At 42.1% G+C, this 25,319-nt stretch overlaps 1 protein-coding gene across 7 annotated transcripts in view; it reads left to right on the forward strand.

Annotated features, from left to right (window-relative positions):
- The window catches only part of UTRN (utrophin), a 490,767-nt gene that overhangs the window by 84,783 nt on the left and 380,665 nt on the right, over nt 1–25,319 (forward strand). The gene's annotated exons all lie outside the window — the stretch shown is intronic.

Here is a 25,319-nt window from a genome sequence, read left to right on the forward strand (position 1 = left end):
GTGTGTGCATGTCTGTTTGTGTGTGTGTGTGTGTTGGTGCAGGTACCCATGCATGTGGATACCAGAGGCCAACTTTGAGAGCTTTCTTCTGTTGCTCTCCCTTTCTTTTCTTTGAGGCAGTATCTCAGTGACCCCAGAGGTCACTGCTTGTCTCCCTCAGCAGGCCTGTGAGCTCTGGGGATTCATCTCTTTTTGTCCCCCCCAGTGCTAGAGGACTGGTGCTTGCCGCAGCATCCAGCATTTGTTGCTGGGGATCTGTTCTCAGATCTTTATGTTTGTAGGGGAGCCATTTCTGCAGTCTCAGCTCTTAAAAAGTCTATATAATATAAAAGAAAGAAGGACACTTCTGGCTTAGAACAGATAAGACTGTTATTGTCTCAAAGAACACTGAGCCCAAGACATAACATACTTAATACAGATAGATAAAAAAAATCCTCAATAACTTGTTTTCTGCGGTTAAAGTGGATTTTTATAGGATTGGCCTTTTTTCTTAGAGAATTTGCATGGTGTTTTAAGGAAAAGGAAGCATCAACATTAAGCCCTACAAATAATACATTTAGCAAAAGATAAGATTTCTTTGGTGTCAGCTAAAGAGCCACTAAGCAAAGCCTTGTAGGGCCGCTTTCCTGATTTGGAAGGGGGTGTCTTTCTGTTTGCCCTGGGGTCTGATGTTTTATTTGTTTGATTTATTCTTTATTTTCTTGTTTGGCATTTCACAAGTGAGAGGTTTGAAGGCTCAGTGGCTACTTGGAGCCGTGTATAAAATGGGAATTTCTGTGCCTGCCCTAGCTCTGGCACTTACATTTATTTATAATACCTTTTGGCCTTACCCTACTCTTGTTCCCAACTAGCTCTTATAACTTACCTTAACCCATTTATATTAATCTATGTTCTGCCATGTGGCTTGTTACCTCTCTTCGGTGTCCCACATCTGACTTCTGTGTCTTGTAGGTGAATCCTTTCGGTGCCTCGGATTCTGCCCCAGAGTTCCTATCTCTGCCGGAAGTCCCATTTTCCTCTATTGCCTTTGCTATAGGCTGTTCAGTTCTTTATTTAACCAATCAGAAGGTGTTGAAGGGAGTATTTACAAAATACTGAGGCTGGAGAGGCTTAATAAAAATGACAAGACAAAGTCCAGCTTGTACTCTAGCCTCTGGGTACAGAAATTAGCATTTGAATAATACAAAGCCAGTCTCTGCACAGTGCATAAAAGAGCACCCTCCTACCCCCCCCCTCACCCCCCCCCCCCAGCCCCTTTAGATAGGATCTCATCTCATCCCAAACAAGCTTGGAACTTGTTTCTAACTTGCTGTGTAGTGGAGGGCGGCCTTGAACTCCCCATCATCTTGCCTTTTCCTTCTGACTTCTGGGATTACAAACTTGTTCCACGCCTCTTCCCCCCCCCCCCCCATTTTATTTGGTGCTGGAGATGGCTTTGTGAACGATGAGCCAATACATTCATTGCCTTTCAGAACTATCTATAATATTCTCTTACTTACACTGTTTTACAAGGATTTTTGATTTAATTTTGTCTTTTTCTTTTTATCTCTTTTTTTTCCTTAGCTAAACATTTTAAACACAGGTCCAGTAGATTTGATATATTCTTTTTTAAAACTTTTAAAGATTTTTGTTTTTGAAGCAGTGTTTCAAATAGTCTAGGATGGCCTTGAACTATCTGTATAGTTGAGAGATAGCCTTGAACTCGAGATTCTCCTGCCTCTGCCTTCATTTCCTAGGACTGTAAAAAGCACGAGTCACCATGCCTAGTTCATATTTTAAAAATAATTAAAATGATTAAATTTAAGTAATTTTATCTTTTTGCCATTAAAGTATACCATAATTGTATATATAAATGGGCAACAGATGGGACATTTCAAGTCCACATATATCCTTAGCATGTTCTTAATTGCTTTGATGCTTTGGGTAGCATGAACATAATTTTATAGTCATAGTAAAAGGGCTTGTAGATGAACTTTGCTGTTCAGCATAGCTGGTGGCAAGAATGAGGAGGAGCAAGTGGTTTGAGTGACCTCTCAGTTGCTGAAAACCCTCTGTTCTCACCCCAGTGAGTGTCTGGGTGGGGCTGGGGTGGGGGAAGGCATACTTTATAAAGGGTGGCGGTGGTTGTTGACTAAGAAATAGACCTCCGCCTCCCAGAACACCCACTGTGACTATTTGCAATGTTTGACTCTCAGCAAAAATACCACTTGTATTCTGAGGTCTTTTGTTTCAACAACATAACTCAACAAAAAAGAAAGTTTCCTACAATTGAAAAGAACAGAGGCTGTGTACTAGCCAAGTTTTGCCTTTTAAGGCTAAATGCACTTTGTTTTAATCTCTTCCTCCTCAAGTGAAGAAACAGGATGGCCCTCTGATATTTCTAGTCATTTCTTCAGTAATGTTGTTTCTTTCTAAGTAAGGGCTTCGGAATCCTGCTTATTTCTTTAGCTCTATTGCTATGCTGTCCAAAAAGCACAGTGTCTGGGACAGTTCAGTAGCCATCCTTGTCTGGTATCCACAGAAGGTTGCTTCGAGGATTCCTCCTCCTCTTCTGTGGCTGCTCATGTTGCTTAGGTTAAACTGTATGGTATTTGACTATCACCTGTGTCCATCCTCTTATGTCATTTAGGCCTCCTATATATCACTTGTATAGTACACCGCAGTGTAAACGCTATGCAAATACTTGTTTAAGGAGTAAGGACAAGAAAGCATGCGTGTACATACGTGGTCCAGACGCAAGGGTTTCTAACCAAAGTTTTGACTTATAGTTGGCTGAATCTGAAGACTTGGAAGCCTCACGTTTGGAGCACTCAGTGGATATTCCACTCAGGATGGATTGAGGCGCATGCGACAGTTCTTGTCCTTTGCCTCTGTCTCTGCATGGATAACTTGAAGGCTGCCCAAAGGCTACCTCTTGATTGTTGTGAGGATTAAAATTAGATAATATAGGTGAAAAGACATTACACAGAGAACGATTTGCATATCACATCTGATTAGAGTGTAGAACGCAATATGTAAAGTATTGCTAGACATCAGCGAGCATAATGCAAGCAAATCCAACCAGAAAGTGGGCAAAGGAATTGCTGTTTCTTTAAGGAAGATACTCAAATGGTCAGTTGCCCATGAAAAGATGGTTGGTATCATTATAGAAATTCAAATCAAACCCACAGCGATTCCACTTTGTACCTACTAGGATGGTTATGATCAGAAAACAACAAAACATAAGAAAACAAAACAAACTCCCCCCCAAACATGCCAGAGGACAGGAGTTGACAAGGCTGAGGAGAAGTGGTAATGTTTACCCTGCTGGTGGAAATGTACCATGGTCTAGGAGTTTTGTGTCAGTTCCTTAGAGAGTTGGGTGTTGAGTTACCATATAACCCAGTGATTTCTTTCTAAATTATACATTCAAAGAGGAAAACCTAAGTCCACCAAGAAAATAATATACAGATGCCTGAAACAACTACCCATCACAACAGCAGTAGAAACAACTAAATTTAGCTTGCCAGCTGACAACTGAATCAATAAAATATGGGGGGTAGCTTGCTCACAAGGAGAAATGAGGTTCTGGTGAAGGCTATGCTATGCATAGTCCTTGAAAACACACTGCTAGGTTGAAGAAGTCTGTAAAATTGGCCATGTGTCTTCTAATTCTATTGAATGGATGGGTTATGTATTGTGGGCAAACCCACAAGGACAAAGAGAAGATTAGTGGTTGGTGGCCCCAGGGGGAGGGGAGAGAAGGAGGGGAATGACAGCTCATGAGTACGGGGAGAGGGGGCGGGGGAGGGGGGATTCTTTTAGGGATAATGAAACATGTCTGTGACCAGTGGTAATCACTGCATAACTTTGTGACTGTACCGGAAGTCACGGGATCGTACCTTTTAGATAGATGGGTTTTGCAGTACGTGAACTTTTTTCTTAGTTGACACAGGAAGTGATACCATGGCCTTGCTAAGCGCTGTGCCCATTAGCTGATTCCACTTCCGTGCTTGTTGTCATCATTAGTGCCTCAGGAAATTGCTCCTCATGTGCTTCTGTGACTGCCAGTTGTTTCCTTCAAGGCTCACAAGCAGTAGCAGCTTAACACCCTTCAAAAGTCTGCATTTATGAGCAAGTCCTGAGAAAGTAATGTTCCTGCGTTATCATTTACTTTTCCTATGCGTTCACCCTGCATCTTCCTATTATAACATCAAGTTCCGCTTGGCAGGTCATGCGCCTTTTATAGATTGTTCTTTTGGCTCTTTTTGATTTGATTGATCAGATGGGACACTTAACTCCTAAGGTTGGGATAGTCCTGTGGAATTCATCAGTCTTCATGGAAATTGTGTTTTCATAATTCCCTTTGGGAAAAGGTTATGGTGTAAGACTTGGGGCAGTATGGTACACCGATGACCACACCTAGGGTCTCCTACGTAAGATGCATGCCACACATTGATTCCTGCTTATCTAGATCAGGGGGTGTGCTGTTTGCTAAAAGTGCTGATGTGCCTTGAACCCGTGAGTCTATCTGATCTATTAACAGATGAGATTGGGGAGCATTTCCTGATTTTAAGGATAAGAAGTATTTATGTACATGTAAAGTGTGATGCTAATAAATCATTGTTGGTAAATGTGTTAGACTATTTTATTATGGCCAGGGAAGTGTACAGTAGCAGTGTACTTCCTTGGGTTTAAAGGGTATTTTGACCTCATTATTAACAGTAACAAGGTTATTACATGGCAGTTTCCTAGTAGCTAGGCATCATGGTGACCGCTGAGCTCTTTGTTTGGCTGTGTGATCTTGTTCGACCAGTCTTCAATTGCTTTGTATTTGCACACCCCATCACTTTGCCTGGCCACTGATTTTTCTCTGAAACATGCCATTTTTGGCCTGACAGATTGATACCTGCCTTTCTTAAGGTTAAGTGGCTGTAGATTTGGGGGGTTTATAATAGGCTTCATAGGGAAGTTAATATAGAAATTATGTTTGCCCATATGATATACAGCATCATTCTGCTTTGGGAGTTTTGAGAATAATGACCATATTCACAACAGCATTTGTTTTCTTTGTACTATTTAGAGTAAATGCTTTCAGTGAAACACTGGTAATTTAGATATTAGAGAATTTTGAATGCCCTGGCTCAATTCCTTTATTAAGAGTTCACTTTTAGTTGTGTCTGGTGCCACTGTGGAGCTGAAGGCAGGAAGATCAGGAGTTAGCTGCATATGGGTCTGGATTCTGAGAGACTCTGTTGAAGGAGAGATAAACCTGTTTTTTAGGATCCCAAGGGTGGGATCGGAATGGTCCTGTGAGAGAACAGGTGAGGTTAATCCACTAGAAGACAAACTACCTCGTGTGGGAGCTTGATGGTTGTCAGCTGAAAACATCCCGTGAACAGACTCTGGGAGGAGATGTATAAATGAACCAAAAACTGGAGGTGGGGTTTTTTGGAGGCTTCGGATAGTTTTGGCTGTTCATCAATCCACTTTGAGATGCTCCTAGAGAACTGCTTGAGGGAAGGCTTTGGGGTCTGGCCCCTGCTGAGGTTCTGGGTTCTGGTTACTCCAGATTCCAGCAGAAGAAATCTTGCTGACTACGCCAGGAGAATTGTTCCTCAGAACTGATATCCTTACGGTTTCGTTATTGTGTCTATTAATCCTCTTTTCCTATTGTTTTGGTTAGTTGGGTTATAAGTGACGTATGCTCGGTTAATAAGTTGCAATAAAATATACTGGTTAAGAAAATTGAGCCTACACCCTGTCTCAAAACCCCCAATAATAAGGAAACAATAAATTCATTTTTCAAAGAATTTACCAAAGTAATAGTGGTCTAAATTATGACTTGGCTTTTAAACGTGAATTTTCTTTCTTTTCTTTCTTTCTTCTTTCTTTCTATCTTTCTTTCTTTCTTTTTCTTCCTTCCTTCCCTCCTTCCTCCTTTCTTTCTTTCTTTCTTTCTTTCTTTCTTTCTTTCTTTCTTTCTTTCTTTCTTAACAGTTATTTAAGCTGAGTGTGGTGTGCATGAGGCTCTTGAATCTTGGTGTCTGTAGTGAGGGAAGACAGAAGCATGGGTGGTTTCTGTGACTCTCTGTCATGGGAGCCATGCAGTTTCTCTTCTGGGTAGTTGTATTGCTCTGGTAATTGAGTGGCTACTGCCTGTGTGTGGCCCCACAGCCCACAATGTCTACCCTCCATAGCCGCTCTTCACTGGTTACAAGCAGGCATAGCTGTTCCTGGAAGCTGGAGAGACAGGCACCCCTCCCTGGTGCTGGTTTGGCTTGCCCTTATTAGTATTTCTTGGTTCTCCCACTAACCGGTCTCTGATTTCTCATCACAGAATCATTTTGCCATGGGTCTGGATCCTCCCTGTGTTCATAAATACAGGGCCTTGGAATGGGAACTGATGATTCATCAAGACTCTGAAAGCTGGAAGAAAATGTTCCTATTTAGATCAATCAGGGGTCGATGTCCTTTTCTAATGGGCTTTCGAGTTGCTTTTCTTGCCTGCCTTTAGGGACTATTTTTATACTTGATTTTCTTGCTTTGAATGTTGCTAGAAGTCAGATTTTTATCTTGGTCAATAATAAAAAAAAGGATCTTCAAATATGTGAATAGATGGAACGAGAAAGAAAGTCAGCAGGTCATCTTGATGCCCATGACTTAAAATATTGCACAAGTATGAAAAGATAACACGTATAACAGGTTCATACTCTTTATTGAAGTGTTCATACTAACAGTTGAGATGAAATTTTGGTAAATGTTAGATTTTAAGACTTACTGAACACACTAAATAAACTCATCCAGTAAGTTTTGATTGGCAGTCTGTATTGGAAGTTACAGCTTTTATAGTGATATTAGATATTTCTTGACTTCATGAGCTCTCCTCAATCAATGTTATCAACTGAAGGTGAGTATGACAGTACAAGAGAAAAGAAAACATGATGCTTTAAATGAGTGGGGGACAAGGGGAGTCTAGAACCTGTGTTGAGGAAAGGTATTAAATGACACCTGAAATATTGCTCGAAATGTCCAGAGAGGGTAAGAATAGAGAGAAGACTTGTAGAAGGCAGAGAAACATGAGTAGATATCTGGGACAGGGTCCCTGCAGGTGACAGAGAGGCCAGGGACTGGAACACACTGAAAGAAAGGAGAAAGGGAGGGTCAGCTGACTCATAGCCTTGTAAATTGTGTTAATTTGGTTGTTACAGAGTTCACTGTTTAGCCATCTGCCCTTTAGAAAGCCAATCTGAGAGGAACAAGAATAGAATTTAAGAAACAGTGATAGAAGGTTGCTGGCTACAAGCTGGAGGAAAGGTTGTTGGCTGTAGGCTGGAGGAAAGGTTGTTGGTTGTAGGCTGTAGGCTAGTGGGAAGGTTATTGGGTACAGGCTGGAGGGAAGGTTGTTGACTGCAGGCTGGAGGGAAGGTTGCTGGCTATAGGCTAGAAGGAAGAAATGGCAATACCTTAAGATGACGGCTGTCTTAGTTTTGTCTCTTGTTGCTGTGATAAAATGTACCCCACCCACCATAAAAGTGAGAACCGGGAGGATGCTGTGAAAGCATGCATAATTGTGCTCTGCTCATTTTGTGTGCTTTTACACAGTTCATCGTCCTCGACTAGGGAATGGTAACACCCACAGTGGGTTGGTTTTCTGAGGTCAATGAATATAATCAAAGTAGTCCCTTACAGACATGCTCACAGGCCAGACTTGAGCCAGACAATACCACATTGGCACTGTCTTTCCTTTTGATTCTACACTGTATCAATGTACAATGTACAATGTATAATTAAAACTAACAATCCCAGGGGGTAACAGTAGATATTCACATTACTTTAGACTGTGCTGAGGACTAGGGACATTAGATTGTGATATTAGAAGGAAGCACTCTCAAGGATTCAGGGTCCATGCGTGAAGAACCGAATGAGTGAAGATGGATTTGAGAGAACACCAGTTTTCAATCTGTTAATGTTGATACAAGTCTATTCTATAGTTCAGTGGCAAGGTCAGGAAGGTGGTTGGTTTGCAGTGTTAAAGGAACTCCCCTTCCATATGCTAAAGACTTTAACTTGTATAAAACAGAGAGATAGCAGACAGATTAACAGAAGAACACGTGCACAAATGTGTTATGTATACATGCACATGACAGCAACACAAAATTTAAGATGGGAAGAAAGCCGTGGGTGTCCAAGTTCATAGAGCCCCGGAAGCTATGAAGGGGAATAGCCTGCTATGGGAAGCTGAGGGGAAGCAGACTGTCTTCCGGTGTAGATGCTCCTCAGCATCACTCGGGCAACTGAGTGACAGGGAGTGTGAAAGTCTCTAGAAGGTGAACATGGACCTGACCTTCATCTTCCTTGCCTGTGGTAGGAGTCAGATCTGGCTGATGGAATTCCAGAAAGAGAGGGTTCATGATGGTTAAAATCAGGAGATACTTTCTGTCTGGTGGACTGCAAAGAAAGTTTCAGAGCCTTAGGGAAGAAAGTGTGTGAAATACCATGGGTCAAATCAAGACTAGGTAGATTTTGCTTCTCTTTTAGTTGGAACCAGCCATCATACCAGAGATATGTTGGTACCGTTTTCTCTGCCAAGCAAATATATGAGCTGCAAAACACTTTATTCTAGAATTTAATAGCAGATCTATATTAGTGGTCTTTTATAGGTTGATAATTTACTCCTGGACTTATCCGCCTAAAACAAGAAGTATCTGATGTGGAGTTGATTTGGAGCCAACATGTATTCAGATGTTAATTGTTTGTCCCCCCCAAATTCTTTTTTTTTTTTTTTTGCAGTTTTGAATAATTTTTAATTCAAATTCTTTCTGTTCTACAAGCAAACCTTCACGGCACCAAAATGACCTTTGTGTACACTTGCCCCTAAAACTATCCCTGACTGGCCAATAAAGTGCTGACATTGGGCTGAGAGGGAGAGAGGGGGCGGAGCTGAGGGGATTGGGTTGGTAGGACAGAAGGATCTCTGGAGAGAGATGGGAGAGAGGGGAGATATAGGTGGCAGAAAGAAGGAAGAGAGAGAGCCGCCATGGGTTAGAGTGAACAAATAACATGTGACGGGGTCAAGTTCCAGGCTTGCACATACATACGTGCAGGCAGAACGTTCATACACATTCAAATTAATCTAAATTAATTAAAACAAACAATCAAAAATGACAACAACAAACAAAAACCCAGGCAGTCCCTGGACCGGGCGAGATGGCGCAGTGGCTAAGAACCCTTGCTTTGACGTCATGAGGACAGATGTTCAGATCTCAGCGCCCATGCACAGCTGTGATTCTAACCCTTCTAGCCTCCATGCACACACAGGTGCATATGTTTGTACACACATGTGTGCCTATGCTCATGCAGAAACAAACATGCAAGCACACACACACACACACACACACACACACACACACACACAAACACACACACACACACACACAAATATATAGAGACAGATAAATCCGTAAAAACCCAGTCCCTGAAGTAGCTGGGAGTATGGGTCCTTTGTTAGAAGCTAGTTAGGACGAAATGGGAACGTGTGTGGAGGGTGTACACCAGAGTCTGGCCTGCAGCAAGCGGTTAATAACTGTTAGCTTGAGTATGGGAAGGCATGGCTTATGGATTGAGCCTCTGGCTTCCTCGTCAATGGATTCATCTCATTATTTCAATTTTCTGTCGTTTTGCTATTTCTTCAATCAATGTGAGGGACATGCCACCTGGGCTGTTACATTTCATTCTTATTAATGCCAGTTTTAGAGAGGCACAGTGTTCTCACTTCATCTCTCACGCCCGAAGTATTCCTAAATTTCTTCCTTTAGGTTGACCTCAGTGGCAGTATAGTTGAGTTTAGTAGGAAGTAAGAAAAAATTCTCTGGGTTATATAAGGTGGAATTAATTTTTCTCAAGTCAACTTCAGTCTGCAGATAGGAAAGTCGGGGCTGGCTACTTGCTTAGGGACCTGGCTGCTTCTGTCTTCTTGCACCAAAGGGGGAAGGCCAACAGCAAGATGTTCATTGTCATCCAGTTCAGCTCACTGTCATCAGGGAAATAGGAGCCTCTTGGGTGTCCGCTCCATATGCTCTGTGCCTCTGGCCAGAACTGCCAGGTAGCTGTCCCTGCTTGCAAGAGTAGGTGGGTGTCTTATCCATTCATCTTGCTGGAGGGGCAAAAGCCAAGAGTAATTTTGTAAATAAGAAGGTGGAAAGGGTGTGTGCGCGCGCGCATGCATGTGTATATGTGTATGTGTGTTGTTAACAAGTGCTGTCCACTACAGTGACCTTGAGCAGAGCAGATATGTTTGTCTTATCACAGTAAAGTCAGATCTGATTCCAAAATTGAGGTTACCCTTGCTAATGTTCCCAAGGAACATATTAAGCCCTGGCTGTTATGGAGCACAAGTTGTAGAAGGAGGGTTTTGAGTTTGAGGCGAGCCTCAAAGCAAAACAGGAGGTATGTTGAAAGTTTGAATTTTAAGAGAAGACACTGGAAACAAAGATTCTTCATTGTCATGTTGAGGAATGGTTGTGAAACAGCATTCTGGGAATCTCCTTTGAAAACCACCCTGAAGAGGCTGGAGAGATGGTTGTGCAGTTAAGAGGGTGTACTGGTCTTGCAGAGGACCTGAATTCAGGTCTTAGGACCCACGTACAGTTGTTGACAACTTCCTATAACTCCAGCCCCGGGAGATCTGACACCTCTGGTCCCTGCAGGCCACTGCACTCATGTGCACTGCTCATGTGCTTGCTCACACACAAATATATGCATTACTAAAATAATGAGCAGAAATCACGCTGATTTTGGCGTGGTGTGGTGTCTCACATCTACAGTCTTGTTCTTCAGGAAGCTCTGGTAGGAGAATTATGGTGAGTTTGAAGCTAGCCTGGGCTACATTATGAATTCTAGATTAGCTTGAACTACTGAGTGAGATTCTGTCTCAAAAATCAGAAGGCAAAACCAAACCAAACTAAGTCATGAAATGGCAATAAAAATTATTTATTGCATGTGCTTTTCCCTATGAAAAAATTGTTTTGGTAGCATGTATATAATGTTCACCATTTTAAGTATATATTCACATTGCAGGGTACAACTATTACCATCATCTTTTCAGACTCCTTTAACAAATGTTGCAAGGCTTAAACTCTATATCCATTGAACAACTGACTCCTCCCTCCACTCTCCTGCCATCCCTCGGAAGTTGCCATCCCACTTACTGTCTCTAGAAATACAACTGCATTGACTGTGGATTTATAGAACAGTTGCGTTTATGTGATGGGCAGATGCTGCTTGCTCATGCCAGTATAACATATGTTGTGGCCTATTATGTGTTAGGATGGTGTAATAGGTCATGTCCTGCTCATTCTAGTGACGGGCTTTGGGTTGGTCTGATCCCTTTGCTATTGTGGGTAGGAAGTAACTTTGTGGGCATGCGTGTATGAAACCAGAGAGTCTGCTATCAGTTCCTGCGGTTTTATTTCTTAGACTGCTTTTGTTTTGCTGTTGCCATTGCTGTTTGGGCTTTTGAGACTGGGCTGTTATGTAACCAAGCCTGCTGTTCAGCACCTTGTCCAAGCCCTGCAGTCATTTGGTTCACTGTTACCCAGAAGAAACCTCTAAAACTCGTATGAACGATTGTCCATCCACATCTTTTGGTTAGAGTCACTTTTCAAACAAGAAAAAAAAAAAAAACCTTCCGTTATGAATCATATTTGACAGAATCCCTGAGATGGAGGAAGGAAGGGAATAAAGAGATTGTAATGTTCCCAGAATGCACCAGCCATTGCATGGCTTTAGTGAAAAAATGGACATGGGTCTTGGCATTCTATCGGGAAGGAAATGAGAAAGGAGGCTGGACATTTCCGCCCTTTGAAAAACCATGTTGCTGTGAGCCTGGGTGACTGACTGGTGCTCTGCTGTCTCACACAAATGGCTGAAGAGTGAGAGTTTGAGGGGGAACCCCAGCCCTAGAGAGCATGCGTTTGTTGTTCTTGTAAAGCTGACCCAATTGATCAGGCTTCCTCAGTCTAAGAAGATGGATGTGGTAGTTTGATTGGATTGCTGCCTATAAGATCACACAGTTCAGAAAAGCAACCATGAAACAGGTTCTTCTAGTCTTCAGCTGTAAAACAGAGTTGAACTTCTTGATGCTTTCAAGAGGCACGCGGGGAGGTGGGGGGGCATGTGGAAGAAAGAACTTGTCCATGCTGGAGATGGTTTTCAAATTTGCCCTTCTCTGGGATGGTATAGAGTAAACTTATAATTTTATGTGCGTCAGTGGTGTGCCTCCTTGTGTGCCTGTGCACTACGTGAGTGCCTGGTGTCTTTAGAGACCAGAAGAGGGTGCTGGGTCCTCTAGAAGTGGGTTACAGATGGTTGTGTGTTGCCTGTGAGTGCTGGGAATAGAACCCAGGTCCTCTGGAAGAGCAGCCAGTGCTCTTTACCACTGAGATACCTTTCTGGCTCCTAGAATCTTTTGAAATTTATGTATTTTTTGAGACCGGGTCTTACAATGTAGCCCAGGCTGGCCTCTAACTTGCAACAATCCTCCTGTCTTGTCTTCTCTGTGCTGCAATTGCAGACATTTATGTGGCATTGGGGATTGAGCCCAGAGTTTCATGCGTGTCAGGCAAGCACTGTCCCAACTGAGCTAGAGCCCTAGCCAAGAGCTTGAAGTTTTGACAGTGACATCAAGGATAATAAATAAATACCAACACCTAGGGGAATTATTTGGATTTGAGGTGGGATGTATGTTTGCCTGCACTACGGATTTCATCTTGTCCTTGCCTAGTCCTATCAGAGTATGCCTTTCAAGTTAAAAAAAAAAAAAAAAAGGAGAGAGAGATTTTCGTAGCTCAGGTGGATGCTTTACTTCTCTTTGTGTCTCATTGTGTCGAGCTCTCTGCTGTGTGGGCCAGTTTCTCAAGAAGATTCATAGGAAAGAATCTTCCCCTGGACTTCTGAAGAGGAAACACAGTGTTCCGGGAACTTTCTCTTGCTTCTTATAAATATTTATGTTGGACAAAAGATTGCATTTTCGTGGACTTACTGCTTTGAAATTTTAATTTTTAAAATGACTCTTCTCCGTGCGTGGTGCCTGTGTGGAGGCCTGAGGACCACCTTGGAATCACGTTTCCCCTTCTACCTTTCTAAGGTTACGGAGATTGAACTCAGTTCATCAGACTTGCAAAGAAAGCAACTTTGTCCACCAAGCCATCTTACCAACCCTTTTTCATATTTCTGACATTATGGTTTGGTTTTTAAATTATGACCTAACATAAAAACCTTCAAACAGAGGAAAGTAAAAAAAAAAACAAAAAAAACCCCACCATAGACTACATTTAAATTTTTAAACATATCTGCAGCAGGTGACGTGCCATTAAAGTCCAGGAACAAATGACAAACGTGTCTCATTTTCTCTCAGATTTGTGTTGTTTATCTGAAAGTGATGAAATCTCTGACCTTTGAGAAAGTCTAGGGGCTGGCCACAACCTGTTCATGGCATTTCTTGTGCATCATTTTTTATTTTCTCCATCACCTTCTTCTTCTTCTCCTCCTCCTTCTTCTTCTTGCAAGAGGTGTACGTTGAATGATTTGACCCCCTCTTGCAATGTCTCTCTACCGAATTGACTTAGGGATATGTGGTTTCCATAGGTGCAGCTGTTTTACACCTAGTTACTGCTTACCACTTAAGTGCGAAGTCCGCTGGAAAACAGGTGCAAATGCATGGAGTGTAATCTGCTAAGTTTCTGTTTAACAGATATATGAGCTTCAATGTAAACCAGGGTAGGGATGCTCTTGCTGTCTGATGCTCTTTTTGGCTTCCGCAGGGGCCCTTCTTCTTCTTCCGTACTGACATCTAAGTATCTCCCTCCAGTCTAGATCCTTTGAACCTACCTGCAATTACAGACACAAATGGGCTGCCTTCTTACCACTCCCCATCAGCAGACACAAGCAGACCTGTCGCCGCAGTTGTTAGTTTCTTGGCCATCAACCTCCTCTTCCTTACTTGTGAAGCGGGAAGTAGAAGAAAATGCACTTTTTAGAGGACCAACACCTTGAGATGTTATAGCATGTATTTCTTATAAAACTGAGAAAATACAGAAATGAAAACAGTTGAGTATGAGAAGTACTTAAAATCTTCTTAGAAATCCAGGGATATTTTAATTCTTCACTTTGTAGTCATTGCATGTATACAATGTTTGAGGGGAAAACTATACTTCATGAATTTGGTTTCTATTGCTTCCACCTCCCCTTTTCTTATCCCTTTTCTCTTCAGCCATGCAGGCTTTAGAAGTCTATCATGAATGATTCTGAATCCATTTTTTTTAAAATCAGTTTTACTACAGTCTCCTTTGATGACGTCATGTGCTTGCACAGTGAGAGCGAATGGTTTACACCACTCTTATTTTATCTGCTTCCACCTATTAGGACTTGCCTGAGGCTGTTCACTACCTCACAAATGTTTTTTCTGACCATTCACATCGCCTCAAACAGCAGTACTTATTTTCCACATAGCAGGGCCTGGCTTAAATGCATGCTATCTCTTGAATTATTTCCCAACTCCTTCCTCGCAGCATCAAGAAATATCTTTCCTATGTGTTCCTGAATATATCTCTCCCCAACATAGTAAAAATAGCCTATTTTCCAATACTTACCTTATCCCTTTTTTGTCAGTAATCAGTTGTAACCATACCTTCTTTATGCATGTATATTTGTGTGTACAATATGCATAAGCATATGCATATGTGAGTCAGAGGGTGACCTTGGGTGCTATTCCACAGGAGCTGTTTTTCTAAGACCTGGAACTTTCCAGTCAGGCTGGCCAGTCTGCCCCAAGGTGCTACCTGACTCTGCCTCTCTCATGCTGGGATCCCATGCCTGCACCACCATGCGTGGATTTTTTTTTTTTTAGGTGGATTCTGAGGAGTTGAACTCAGGTTCTTATGCTTTCTACCATGTGCACTTTATTGTCTGAGCTATCAAGTCCAAGAACACTACCTTCTTGAAAATGCTAATGATACTTTTTTGGGGAATCATACATAGTAAACACTCAGTGTTGTGGTTTGAATGGAAACAGTCCTCATAGGCTCAAATGTTTGAATGATTAGTAGCCAGTTAGTGGAACTCTTTGGGAAGGATCAGGGGGTGTGGCTTTGTTGGAGTAGGTGTGCCACTAGGGGTGATAGATAGACAGACGGATGGATGGGTAGGTGGGTGGGTGGATGGATGGGGGGTTAGTGAGTGGGTGTGGATGGATGGTGGGTGGTTTCTAAAGCCCACACCAGGCCAGTGTCTTCTTCTTTGCCTATGGATCAGGATGTAGCTCTCGGCTACTTCTCCATCACTATGCCTGCCTGTGTGCCACCATGCTCACAGCCATGATGATAATAGTTTAACATTCTGAAACTAAAAACAAACCCCGAGTTAAATGCTTTCTTGTACAAGTGTTGCCTTGGCCATGGTATCTCCCATAGCAAGAGAACATTAACTAAGGCACTCAGTAAATGTCACTAATTGGCTTTTTGTTTAGTGTTTCCTGCAAAACTGCCATTTATTGAGTAGGAGATGAGACTTTTATTGACTACTGTAAAGTTTCTCTTGTTTATTCATTTACTGGAGCAGAAGTTCTATACTATGACCTGAGTCAAAGTAATCTTTCACACTGTTAGGTTTTCTGTTACTTTTGGTTGACATCCTTAGTTCCAAGTGTCTGAAGATGAGGTACAGGAGTATTTATCCTCTCACTGTTTGAATGGAGGATTGTTTTAGATAAAATGCTGCCACGAATATTGGCATTCACCAAACAGTCAATATCAGCATTGGGTTCCTTAGCAGTCAGACAGCCGTTTAGCAGGAGAGATAAGCCAGTTCTCTCTGTCCTTTTGAAGGGGATCAAAGCTTTAGTTATAGTAAATGCAAAGGTGTTCTAGAGCTGAGCGGCCCTTCCACAGTGTTGGCTGCTGGGTACCTGCACCTCGGCTGGCCCAGATTCAGATGACGCTGGCAATAAAATACACATTGGACCACAGAGTCTTAGTATGAGACAGAGTGTTAGCTGGCAACACTGTAAAATATTGAGTATGTGCTGAAGTAGCATTTTAGAGGCAGCGGGTTAAATAAAAAATGAACTTTGAAATAGCACATATACTAAAATGAACTTCACTTGTTTTTAAAATGTGGCCAGTAGAGATTTTAAAAGTTTGTATGGGAAAAGTGGTGCAGGCTTTTCATTCCTGCTGTTTCTCCAGCTGAGGCTGGAGGATCGCAGTATCAAGACCAGCTCAGACTGTACTGTGAATCCAAGCCCAGCCCAAGCAACTAGTGACACCCTGTCTCAAAATAAACAGTATAAAAACAGGGTAGGGGGGATATAGCTCATTAGTAGTGTTCTTGCCTTGATTATATGGTGGGGTCCTATGTTTGATCCTTAACATCTCAAAAAAAAAAAATCAAAAAACAAAAACAAAAAACAAAAGACCAAAACAAAGCAAAGTAAAAAAAATGCTATAATGCTACTTGTGTGACATTTCTCTAGCTAACCCAGTTTTGGGGATAGGATTTAGGGTTATGTGGTAGCTAGAACCCTTCCAGCTAGTGGCTGACAGGACCCTCACAGATTTAGCATCTAGACCAAAGGGCCTAGTTTGTTTAAGTGATAGCATCGAATGTCTAGGAAATATATTCATCATTTATCAGTTAGTTGATCCTGCGACACCCAAAGTCCTCCTGGCACATGTGGCCATGAACCCTCTTCTGGTGATACATGACGCTACATCTTAGGCCCTTTCCTTCACTTTCTCCACCTGTCATCGTCCCCTGTGTGGGTTCTGATAGAACAGCACACCTCCCAGCACTCCCAACTCACACAGTGCTACACTGCTGCCAGGCACTCAACGAAAATCAGTTACATCCTGGGTAAAGGCTTTGTACCTAGGCATCACTCATACACCTACCCACCCACCCATCTGTCCACACACCCACCTACCCATCCACCTACTCATCCATCCACCTATCCACCATCCACTCACTCACCATCCACACCCACCCACCTACCCATCCATCCACTGATTCACCTACCTACCCACCCACTCACCACCTATCCACCCATCCACCCACTCATCATCCACACCCACTCATCTGTCCACCTACCCACCCATCCACCCACCCACCTACCCATCCACCCATCCATCCACCCGCTTATCCATCCTGGAGAGAGGATTCTGAAGTGAGATGTCCCCTAGAGGGATATATCCGTGTGATTTTTAAATAGAAATCTGAAGTCAGCCTTCTCTTGCCAGAGATTTAAGTGTGATGTGGCTGATTAGTTTGACAGGGAGTAGTAGTCTTGGCAGCTAAGGAATGGAGGCGTCTTCCTCTATTATTTGAATGAGAAAAAACTGTAGCTAGAAATGCCATATTTTGGCCTGTTTAAATTCATAATAAATACTAGTTGTCAATAAAAAAATTCCTTGAGAGATTCTTGAACACAGCCTTTGACTTAAACTAACAGACATGAAATATTGTGTGTTGCAGGCTGAGATCTCCTAACGAATATGATAGACATTATGCTGGGCTCTTAAGACAAAACATGTGAAAGGTACTGTGGAAGACAAATGGCAGAAAGGTGTAGGCTCTACTGTTGTGGGGGTACCATACACAGTGGTGTGTGTATGTTGTTTGTTTAGTTTTCCGAGACAAGGTTTCTCTGTGTAGCCTTGGCTGTCCTGGACTTGCTTTGTAGACCAGGCTGGCTTTGAACTCACAGGGATCCACCTGCCTCTGCCTCCTGAGTGCTGAGATTAAAGGCATGCGCCACCACACATGACTTGGTGTGTGCATGTTGTTAGAACATTTTGGGCTGGTGAGATGGCTTGCAAGGTAAAGAGCTTGCTGCTAACCCTGACAACCTGTGTTTGACCCCTGGGACATATGTGGTGGACGGAAAGAACCTGCTCTAGCAAGTTGTCCTCTGGCCTTCACACGTCTGTGGTGTATGTGTGCATGGGCACACTGATGTGTACACACACACACACACACAATATAAAACTGATGTACACACATAAATGTAAATGTAAAATGAAAATGAAAAAATTTTGTATATCAGCTAAGTAGAAAAATAATATTGCTACTTACAAATGTAGTGAGATATTTGGCTACTGACAGTATTATTTTCTTTTTTACAAATTTATTTTTAGCCAGGTATGGTGGTTTAATCCCAGTACTTGGGAAGCAGAGGCAGGTGGATCTATCTGAGTTCAAGGCCTGCCTGGTCTACAAAGTGAGTTCTGGGACCTTCAGGACTACACAGAGAAACCCTGTCTCAGGAGGATAAATATTCATTTTATTCTATTCTACTCTGTCCCAGAATACACACATACACTCTCTCTCTCTCTCTCTCTCTCTCTCTCTCTCTCTCTCTCTCTCTCTCTCTCTCTCTCTCTCTGTGTGTGTGTGTGTTGAGACAGAACCCTGCTAGGTGGTCCAATGTGAACTTAAACTTACCCTCATTCTGAATATTCTTCTCTAGTGACAGAGTTACATACAGACTTTTTTACTGCTAAGCTGGACTCTCCTAGCTTTTGTGAGAATTGCTAAATTTTTGAAAAAAATTTTATTGTGCTATTTTATAAATTTATAAAGAATGTAAAGGGTTCCTCAGAGTATGGGAGTTGAACTGAGACTGTCCTGTGCATGACTGACTCTCGTAAGGCTTTATTTTTGTTATTGACAAGTGAAACTCATGCATAAGGCTGGAGGTAGGTAGATCAGTGGGATGTTTCCAGGTGAAATTTTCACAAGTTTTATTTACAGAGTTTTCATACATCTCAGATTATTTGTAGATGAAAGCAGTGACTGACTTGAAGCTCCCCATTGAATAAGAATTAAGGAAACATGAGAAATCCAGTTTCATAGAAATTTGACTTCAGTTAGTTTAATGTCTCTCATCAGTCATTTAATAAAATCAGTGACTCCCAACTGTCACCCCACTGTCCCTGAGGAGAACCCCTCTTTATTCTATGTTATCACAATTGATTAACAAAAAATTCACTGTTAGGACAAAAATCAGAATTGAAGCATTTGTAAGCGTGGCTGAGCCACCCCCAACCACCGAGTTCTTGTTCTGGTGCCTTTGCATCACACACACCACGCTGGATACTCACCATCTTGGAAACTCTTCAGGGTCAGAGATTGTCCCTAGGGCCTTGTGCAGTCTGGGCAAGCACTCTACCGCAGGCTGAGTCCCGACCCCCACTACTTAAGGCTCTAAGAATTTTTTTTTTCTTTCCAAAAATGCATCTCTAGAGAGAAGGTTTAAGGCAGTGTCAGGTCCCTATAAATCTTACACATTCTTTCAAGTTAAGCTTTGGAGCTCCCGAAAGCAAATTAGGAGAACTACTGTTTTCTGTTTCCCATCGCTCTGACTAGGCACCCGACAAGTGCACAGCAGTTCAGCATCTCACGTAGTAAGTTTGGCTCATTTTGAAGGCTGCCCTTTTAACTTTAAGGATTTTCTTCCCTGGTTCTCTGAGAGTGTGCTCAGAGAGCCTTAAAGCACTCTGCTTGGCGGGAGTCTGTCTCCTGTTGGTTTGTTCTTTGTCGATGAAAAGATCCTGTGCTACAAATTATTCGATGTACTTATAGTTTCCATGTGATGTTTTGATGCAATGCATACTCTTTGAGTGGATGGCTTGATTTTGTTTAGAAAGCACAGAAAATGAGAGTAGAACTGGCAGGACTAGGTCTCTTCGCGGTGTTATAAGGGTCACTGCGGTGGAGAGTCCAGAGAAAAAGGGAGGAGCAGTGCAGGCTGAGAGGTCTTGTTGTTTCTGCAATTATCCTCGCTTTCTAGGATGTGTTGAATCTGTGCTTGTGAAGGAGGCTTTAATTAATAAAGCCAGTCAAAGTTCCAAAGCATCCAGCCAGACTTCTCTCATAGTCTACGTTTCTCTTCTGAATGCTCGCATTTTGTGGTACTTGGGTTAGAGCCAGCTGATTGGTCACTATAAATTGCTTCAGACATGCTAGCGGGATACTGCTTTCCTTTTAATATCGGTGGTTTTCGTGATGTCCTGTCATCTGTCTGTCTATTTATATTTCTGTATGTATATGTGTGTATATGTTTTAGTGTGTGTGTGTTTTATTTATTGTGTGTGTGTACATGTTTGTGATGCCAGAGTCAATGTTGATTGGCTTCTTCAACTACTCTTTACCTTTTGGGAGCTAGGGTCATTTACTGAATCCAGACCTTACCTGATTCAGCTAGACCAGTGGTTCTCAACCTTCCTAAGGCTGAAACCCTTTAATAAAGTTCCTCATGTTGTGCTAACCCCTGATAATAAAATTATTTTTGTTGCTACTTCATGACTGTACTTTGCTACTGTTATGAACTGTAATGTAATTATCTGGGGTTTCCAATGGTCTCGGGTGGCCCCCGTGAAAGCCTTGGTCAACTCCAAAGGGGTTGTGCCTCACAGGTTGAGAACCACTGAGTTAGACTGTTTGGCTAACGCTGTCCTGGGACCCCCATCTCTGCTTCTTTAGGACTGGGATTACAGGGACGTTCCACCATGCCAGAGTTTTCACATGTATACAGAGGGTCTGAACTTAGATCTTTATTCTTTTGTAGCCAGTATGTTGCCTACGGATCATCTTCTTACCTTCCTATTGTAAAGCTCTATTTGTGGATACTTTATTATTATACACTTGAGCTAGTAAAATGAAACATCTTAATCCTTGAAGACTTTACTGTTTTGTTCATGTCTCTCGTTTCATTTTTCGTCTGGGTCACAAGCAATAAAATTCTAGGCCAGGCAGCACCAAAGGCCCTTGGATTAGTATGAGCATGTCAGGAGTATTTAAGAAGAGCAAAACTATTTAGAAGAATTTGGAAAAGCAGCCTTAAGGGGTTTAACACATTTTTTCTTCTCCTAATTCAGCCCCGTGCTTTTTCCCCCCTAATGGAGAAAGGTCACTAATGATAAGATTTGCTAAGACAGGAAAGGCTCTCGGAAGAGAATTCTAAAATTCCTGTCTAATGAAAACCCTGGTTTAAGTGTCAGACCCTGAAGGAATGCATGGTGAGGAGGTGGATCGGCCGCGCACATCATTCTTACTCCCTCATCCAGTGTGTGATCAGTCTAATTAGATGCAGGGTCATGTTGTATGCTTCCACATTTTTTATTTTTTATTTTTTTGTGGATAAATGACAACTATCAGCTGGTTTTTCTGATGATGAGAACTGTAATGTCTGAAACTGTTCACATTTTTCTTATTTTTACTTTTATTTTTATTTATGTGTGTGTGTGTGTGTGTGTGTGTGTGTGTGTGTGTGTGTGTGTGTGTATTGCCATACGTATGCAGGTGCCTATGAAGGCCAGAGGATGGTGTTGGATCTTCTGAAGCTGGAGTAACTGGTGTTTATGAGCCGTCCACTGTGGGTGCTGGGAACTGAACTTGGAAATTTGGAAAAACTTGGTAATTTGGAAAAGCAAAAAGTGCTCTTAGCTACTGAGCCATGTCTCCAGTCCCCTGTTTTTCTCCTTATGTTTGTATGTATTTATTTTGTGAATATCTGTGTATGCATGCATGCCATGCTGTGCCTGTAGAGATCAGAAGAGAATTTTCAAGGCCCCGCTTTCTTCTCCCACCATGTAGGTCCAAGGAATCAAGCCCGCATCACCAGGCTTGACAGTAAGCACCTTTGCCGTTGAGGCATCTTCCTAGGCTTAGTTATACGATGGTCTGTAATGTTTTTCTGTGGAACTGGAGTTGATCCTGGATCCTGAGGCATGCGAGGCATGTACCATGGACTACATCCCCAGTGAGGCTCTTCAAGCTCTGCCATTTTCTAGGGCGATGGAGGATGGATGAGAACAACATTGCATCACTATTAGTGATATTCAGTTGTTTCTGAGTCAGTCTCCCCCCCCCCCACCCCTCTCTCTTTTAGATTTTTCAAGACAGAGTCTCTCTGTATAACAGCCCTGGCTGTCCTAGACTCACTATGTAGACCAGGCTGGCCTTGAACTCATAGAGATCTACCTGCCCTCTGCCTCCTGAGTGCTGGGATTGAAGGCTTATGCCACCATATCCAGCTCACATTCTTTTTCTTTAAAAAGTATTTTATTTTTAATTGTGTATGTGAATTCTGGTATCCAAGGAGGTCAGAGGTGCATGGTCCTGTCAAACTGGAGGCAGTTTTGAGCTGTCCAGCATGGGTGTTGGAAACCCATCTCATGTGTTCTGGAAAGGCTCTCCCTGTTCCATATGTTTTATGTTTTGTTTGTTTGTTTATTTGTTCTCATCTCATGATTGAGCTATTTCTTGTTCATTTACTGAGTCTTCTTAGATCATGGAGTTGGCGAGGAGAGGTGGGGAGAATGGGAGGAGGGTGTGTGGGCAACCTACAGGTGTATTGAATGCAAAACTTTGCTCCACTCCTAATTGTTTCAGGGAAATAAATACAAAATAACATCTGTACACTTTGGAGTATTTTGGAACAGCTGGATGTTATCTTTTATGGCCAAACATTCCATTTGATATCAGGTAGTGAGATGTATATAGGTGTTGATTTGACTAAAACATTACAGGTTTCGTTAGAAGAAAACTTGCCCTATTTTTATAAACATCTCTTTATGTGGGACTCTGTTTTTAAAATTGATCTCATTTCATAACTGATGATACAGAACAGTAAAGCAGTAGACACTCCTTCTTTGGCCAGCCTACAGGGAAAAATCTGTGTATTGGTAGATACTTCAATCACTCCTCATCACCCCGCCCTTCTGTAGATTGGAAACAGAGCTTTGGTTGTGCTGTGCACATTTGCTGCCACTGGGCCATAGCACTAGACATAGTATCTTCATGAACTTTGAAATATGTTAAATAATAAAATGCTGTTATATTTCAGTTAGCATTTCCCACTTTCCTACTTATTTATCTAGTTAGTTTTAAGTCATGGCTTCTCTGTGTAGCCCTGCCTGTCCTAGAACTCACTCTGTAGATCAGGCTGGCCTCAAACTCAGAGATTTACCTGTCTCTGTCTCCTGAGTGCTGAGATTTAAAGACATGAGCCAACACCACTTGGCCACTAAAGCTTCTTAAATTGTGTCAACATTATGAAAGGGAGAGGATGTTTACTTATGAACTTTCTATTTCTTATTCATAGGATTAAAGAATGATGGATACAGAAAAATATACAGATTTAGAGTCATGGAACAAATTATTAGGTTGTTAAGTGCCCTGAACACAGATGTTTAAAATTAAATTTCTTTCAGCCAGGCTGGTGTAGTTAGTGCCTGTTACAGGTAGGTATATTCTGTATAGCCTTGTGCATGGCTGTATTGTCAGCTCCGTCCTTCTTGGGTTTGATGGTAAAGGATGGGCATTCTCTGTGTGTAAGCAAGTCTTCTTGCTTAATGACTTTGTGGCATTGATCTGATAATGCATGAGGTAGAGATAGGGGCTGATGGCTGTCTTCATTGTCCTTTCTGGGAGGGAGGGAGGTCACCTTCAGCACTGTTAACATCAAGAAGCTTCTTAGAGAGCAGTATCCTTTTATACTGCTGTTCCCTTTGTGCCTTGGGGTTGGTCTCCAATTTCCTTTATGGATCTGTACACTGACACTCTTTCTAGAGCTGTTATATTTATCGCAGGATCGGCCTTTTAATGATAAGTTCTCCTTCTGTCTTAGTAGCTACTTTTTCTATTGCCATGACAAAACACTGTGACCAAAGCAATTTTCAAAATAAGGCATTTCATTTTGGACTCACAGTTCCAGAAGGTTAGAATCCATGACCACCATGGCAGGAACCATGGCAGCAGGCAGGCATGGTGCTGGCTGCACTAAGAGGTTACATGCCAATCTACTAACTGAAAGGAGAGAAAAAGAGAAAGAGAGAGAGAGAGAGAGAGAGAGAGAGAGAGAGAGAGAGAGAGAGAGAGAGAGAGAGAACTGATAATGGCAGACGCTTTAGAAGTCTCAAATTCTGTTCCCAGATATACACCTCCTCTAACAAGGCCACACCTCCTAATCCTTCCCAAACTGTTCCACCAATGGGAAGCCAAGTATTCAAATATATGAGCCTGTGGGAGCCATTCTCATGTAAACCACCATACCAAATCTTTATAGAAAAATTTCCCTTGTCCCCGGAAACCCCTTACAATATCGCTAGTATTTATTTCTATCCTATAGGCAAGGATTTTGAGGCTAAATGACACTAAATGATACTTGACTCGAAATCATGTAAGAAGTGGGCAGGCACATGGCATGTTTAGCCCTAAAGCACTTTGCTTTTGCTGCTGCTGTTGTACCATTCACTCAGCTCATTTTCAGGAAGTTTGGGGTTCTTTAGCTGTTTGAGGTTTGTTGTGTCTTGCACAATGAATTTGTAGTTAAAACCAAAGTTGATCATGTTTTAAATTCTGATTTCTCTTGTTAAAAAAAAAAGTTTTCCTAGGGGCCTGGAGTGGTTAAGAATACATACTGTTCTTATAGAAGTCTGGAGTTCAGTTCCCAGGACATATATTGTAGCTATAACTTCTTATGACTCCAGCTTCAGAGGATCTGATGCCCTCTTCTGGACTCCCTGGGCATTTGTACTCACATGCACATACCCACACATAGACACACATATACACATAAGTAAACATAATAGAATGTCTTTAAAGATTAAAACTACTATTACTTTATCTTGGCCTTTTTGGGTAGGTAGGAAAATGGTTTGGAGAACTGACTAGAAATCTTCCACTCCTGTTCTAGAAGGGGTAGGACTTGTGTGACGAAGGAATAGTTATGGAGTTTTAAGTTTTTATTGAGTAACTTTCTCCGGGGACATGTTAGTCTAACTTCATTACCTGAAAGGATTTACTTGACTTACAATCCCAGGTTACAGGACATTGTTATACAGATTCAGGCAAGAGCTTTAAGCAGTTGCACAGATTCACAGGCAAGAGTAAAGCGAAAATTAATGCACACATGCCTACTGCTCAGCTTGCTGTCTCCAATTTTCTACAATCCGGGAGTCTAAGCTGGATGAGTCCAGTCACCCGAGGTGCAGCTCTTCCCACTTCAATGAGCACAGTCAAGACGCTGCCCCCTCCCCCCAACATTTCCACAGGCCAGGGGTTGGGGATTTAGTTCAGAAGGCCCTGGGTTCGGTCCTCAGTTCTGGAAAAAAAAAAGACAAAATAATATTCCCACAGGCCAGTCTGTTGTATATATACACCCTTGAGTAAGTAGGCTCTCTTCACAGATGATTCTAGATTGTGCCACGCTGACAGTTAAAACTAGCCATCACACATGTTAGCCTGTCTATTATGTTTGGTATTATACTTAAAATGGAACT

This window comes from Acomys minous (assembly GCF_964271855.1).
Source record: "Acomys minous genome assembly, chromosome: 3".
In the NCBI taxonomy this organism is placed as follows: domain Eukaryota; kingdom Metazoa; phylum Chordata; class Mammalia; order Rodentia; family Muridae; genus Acomys; species Acomys minous.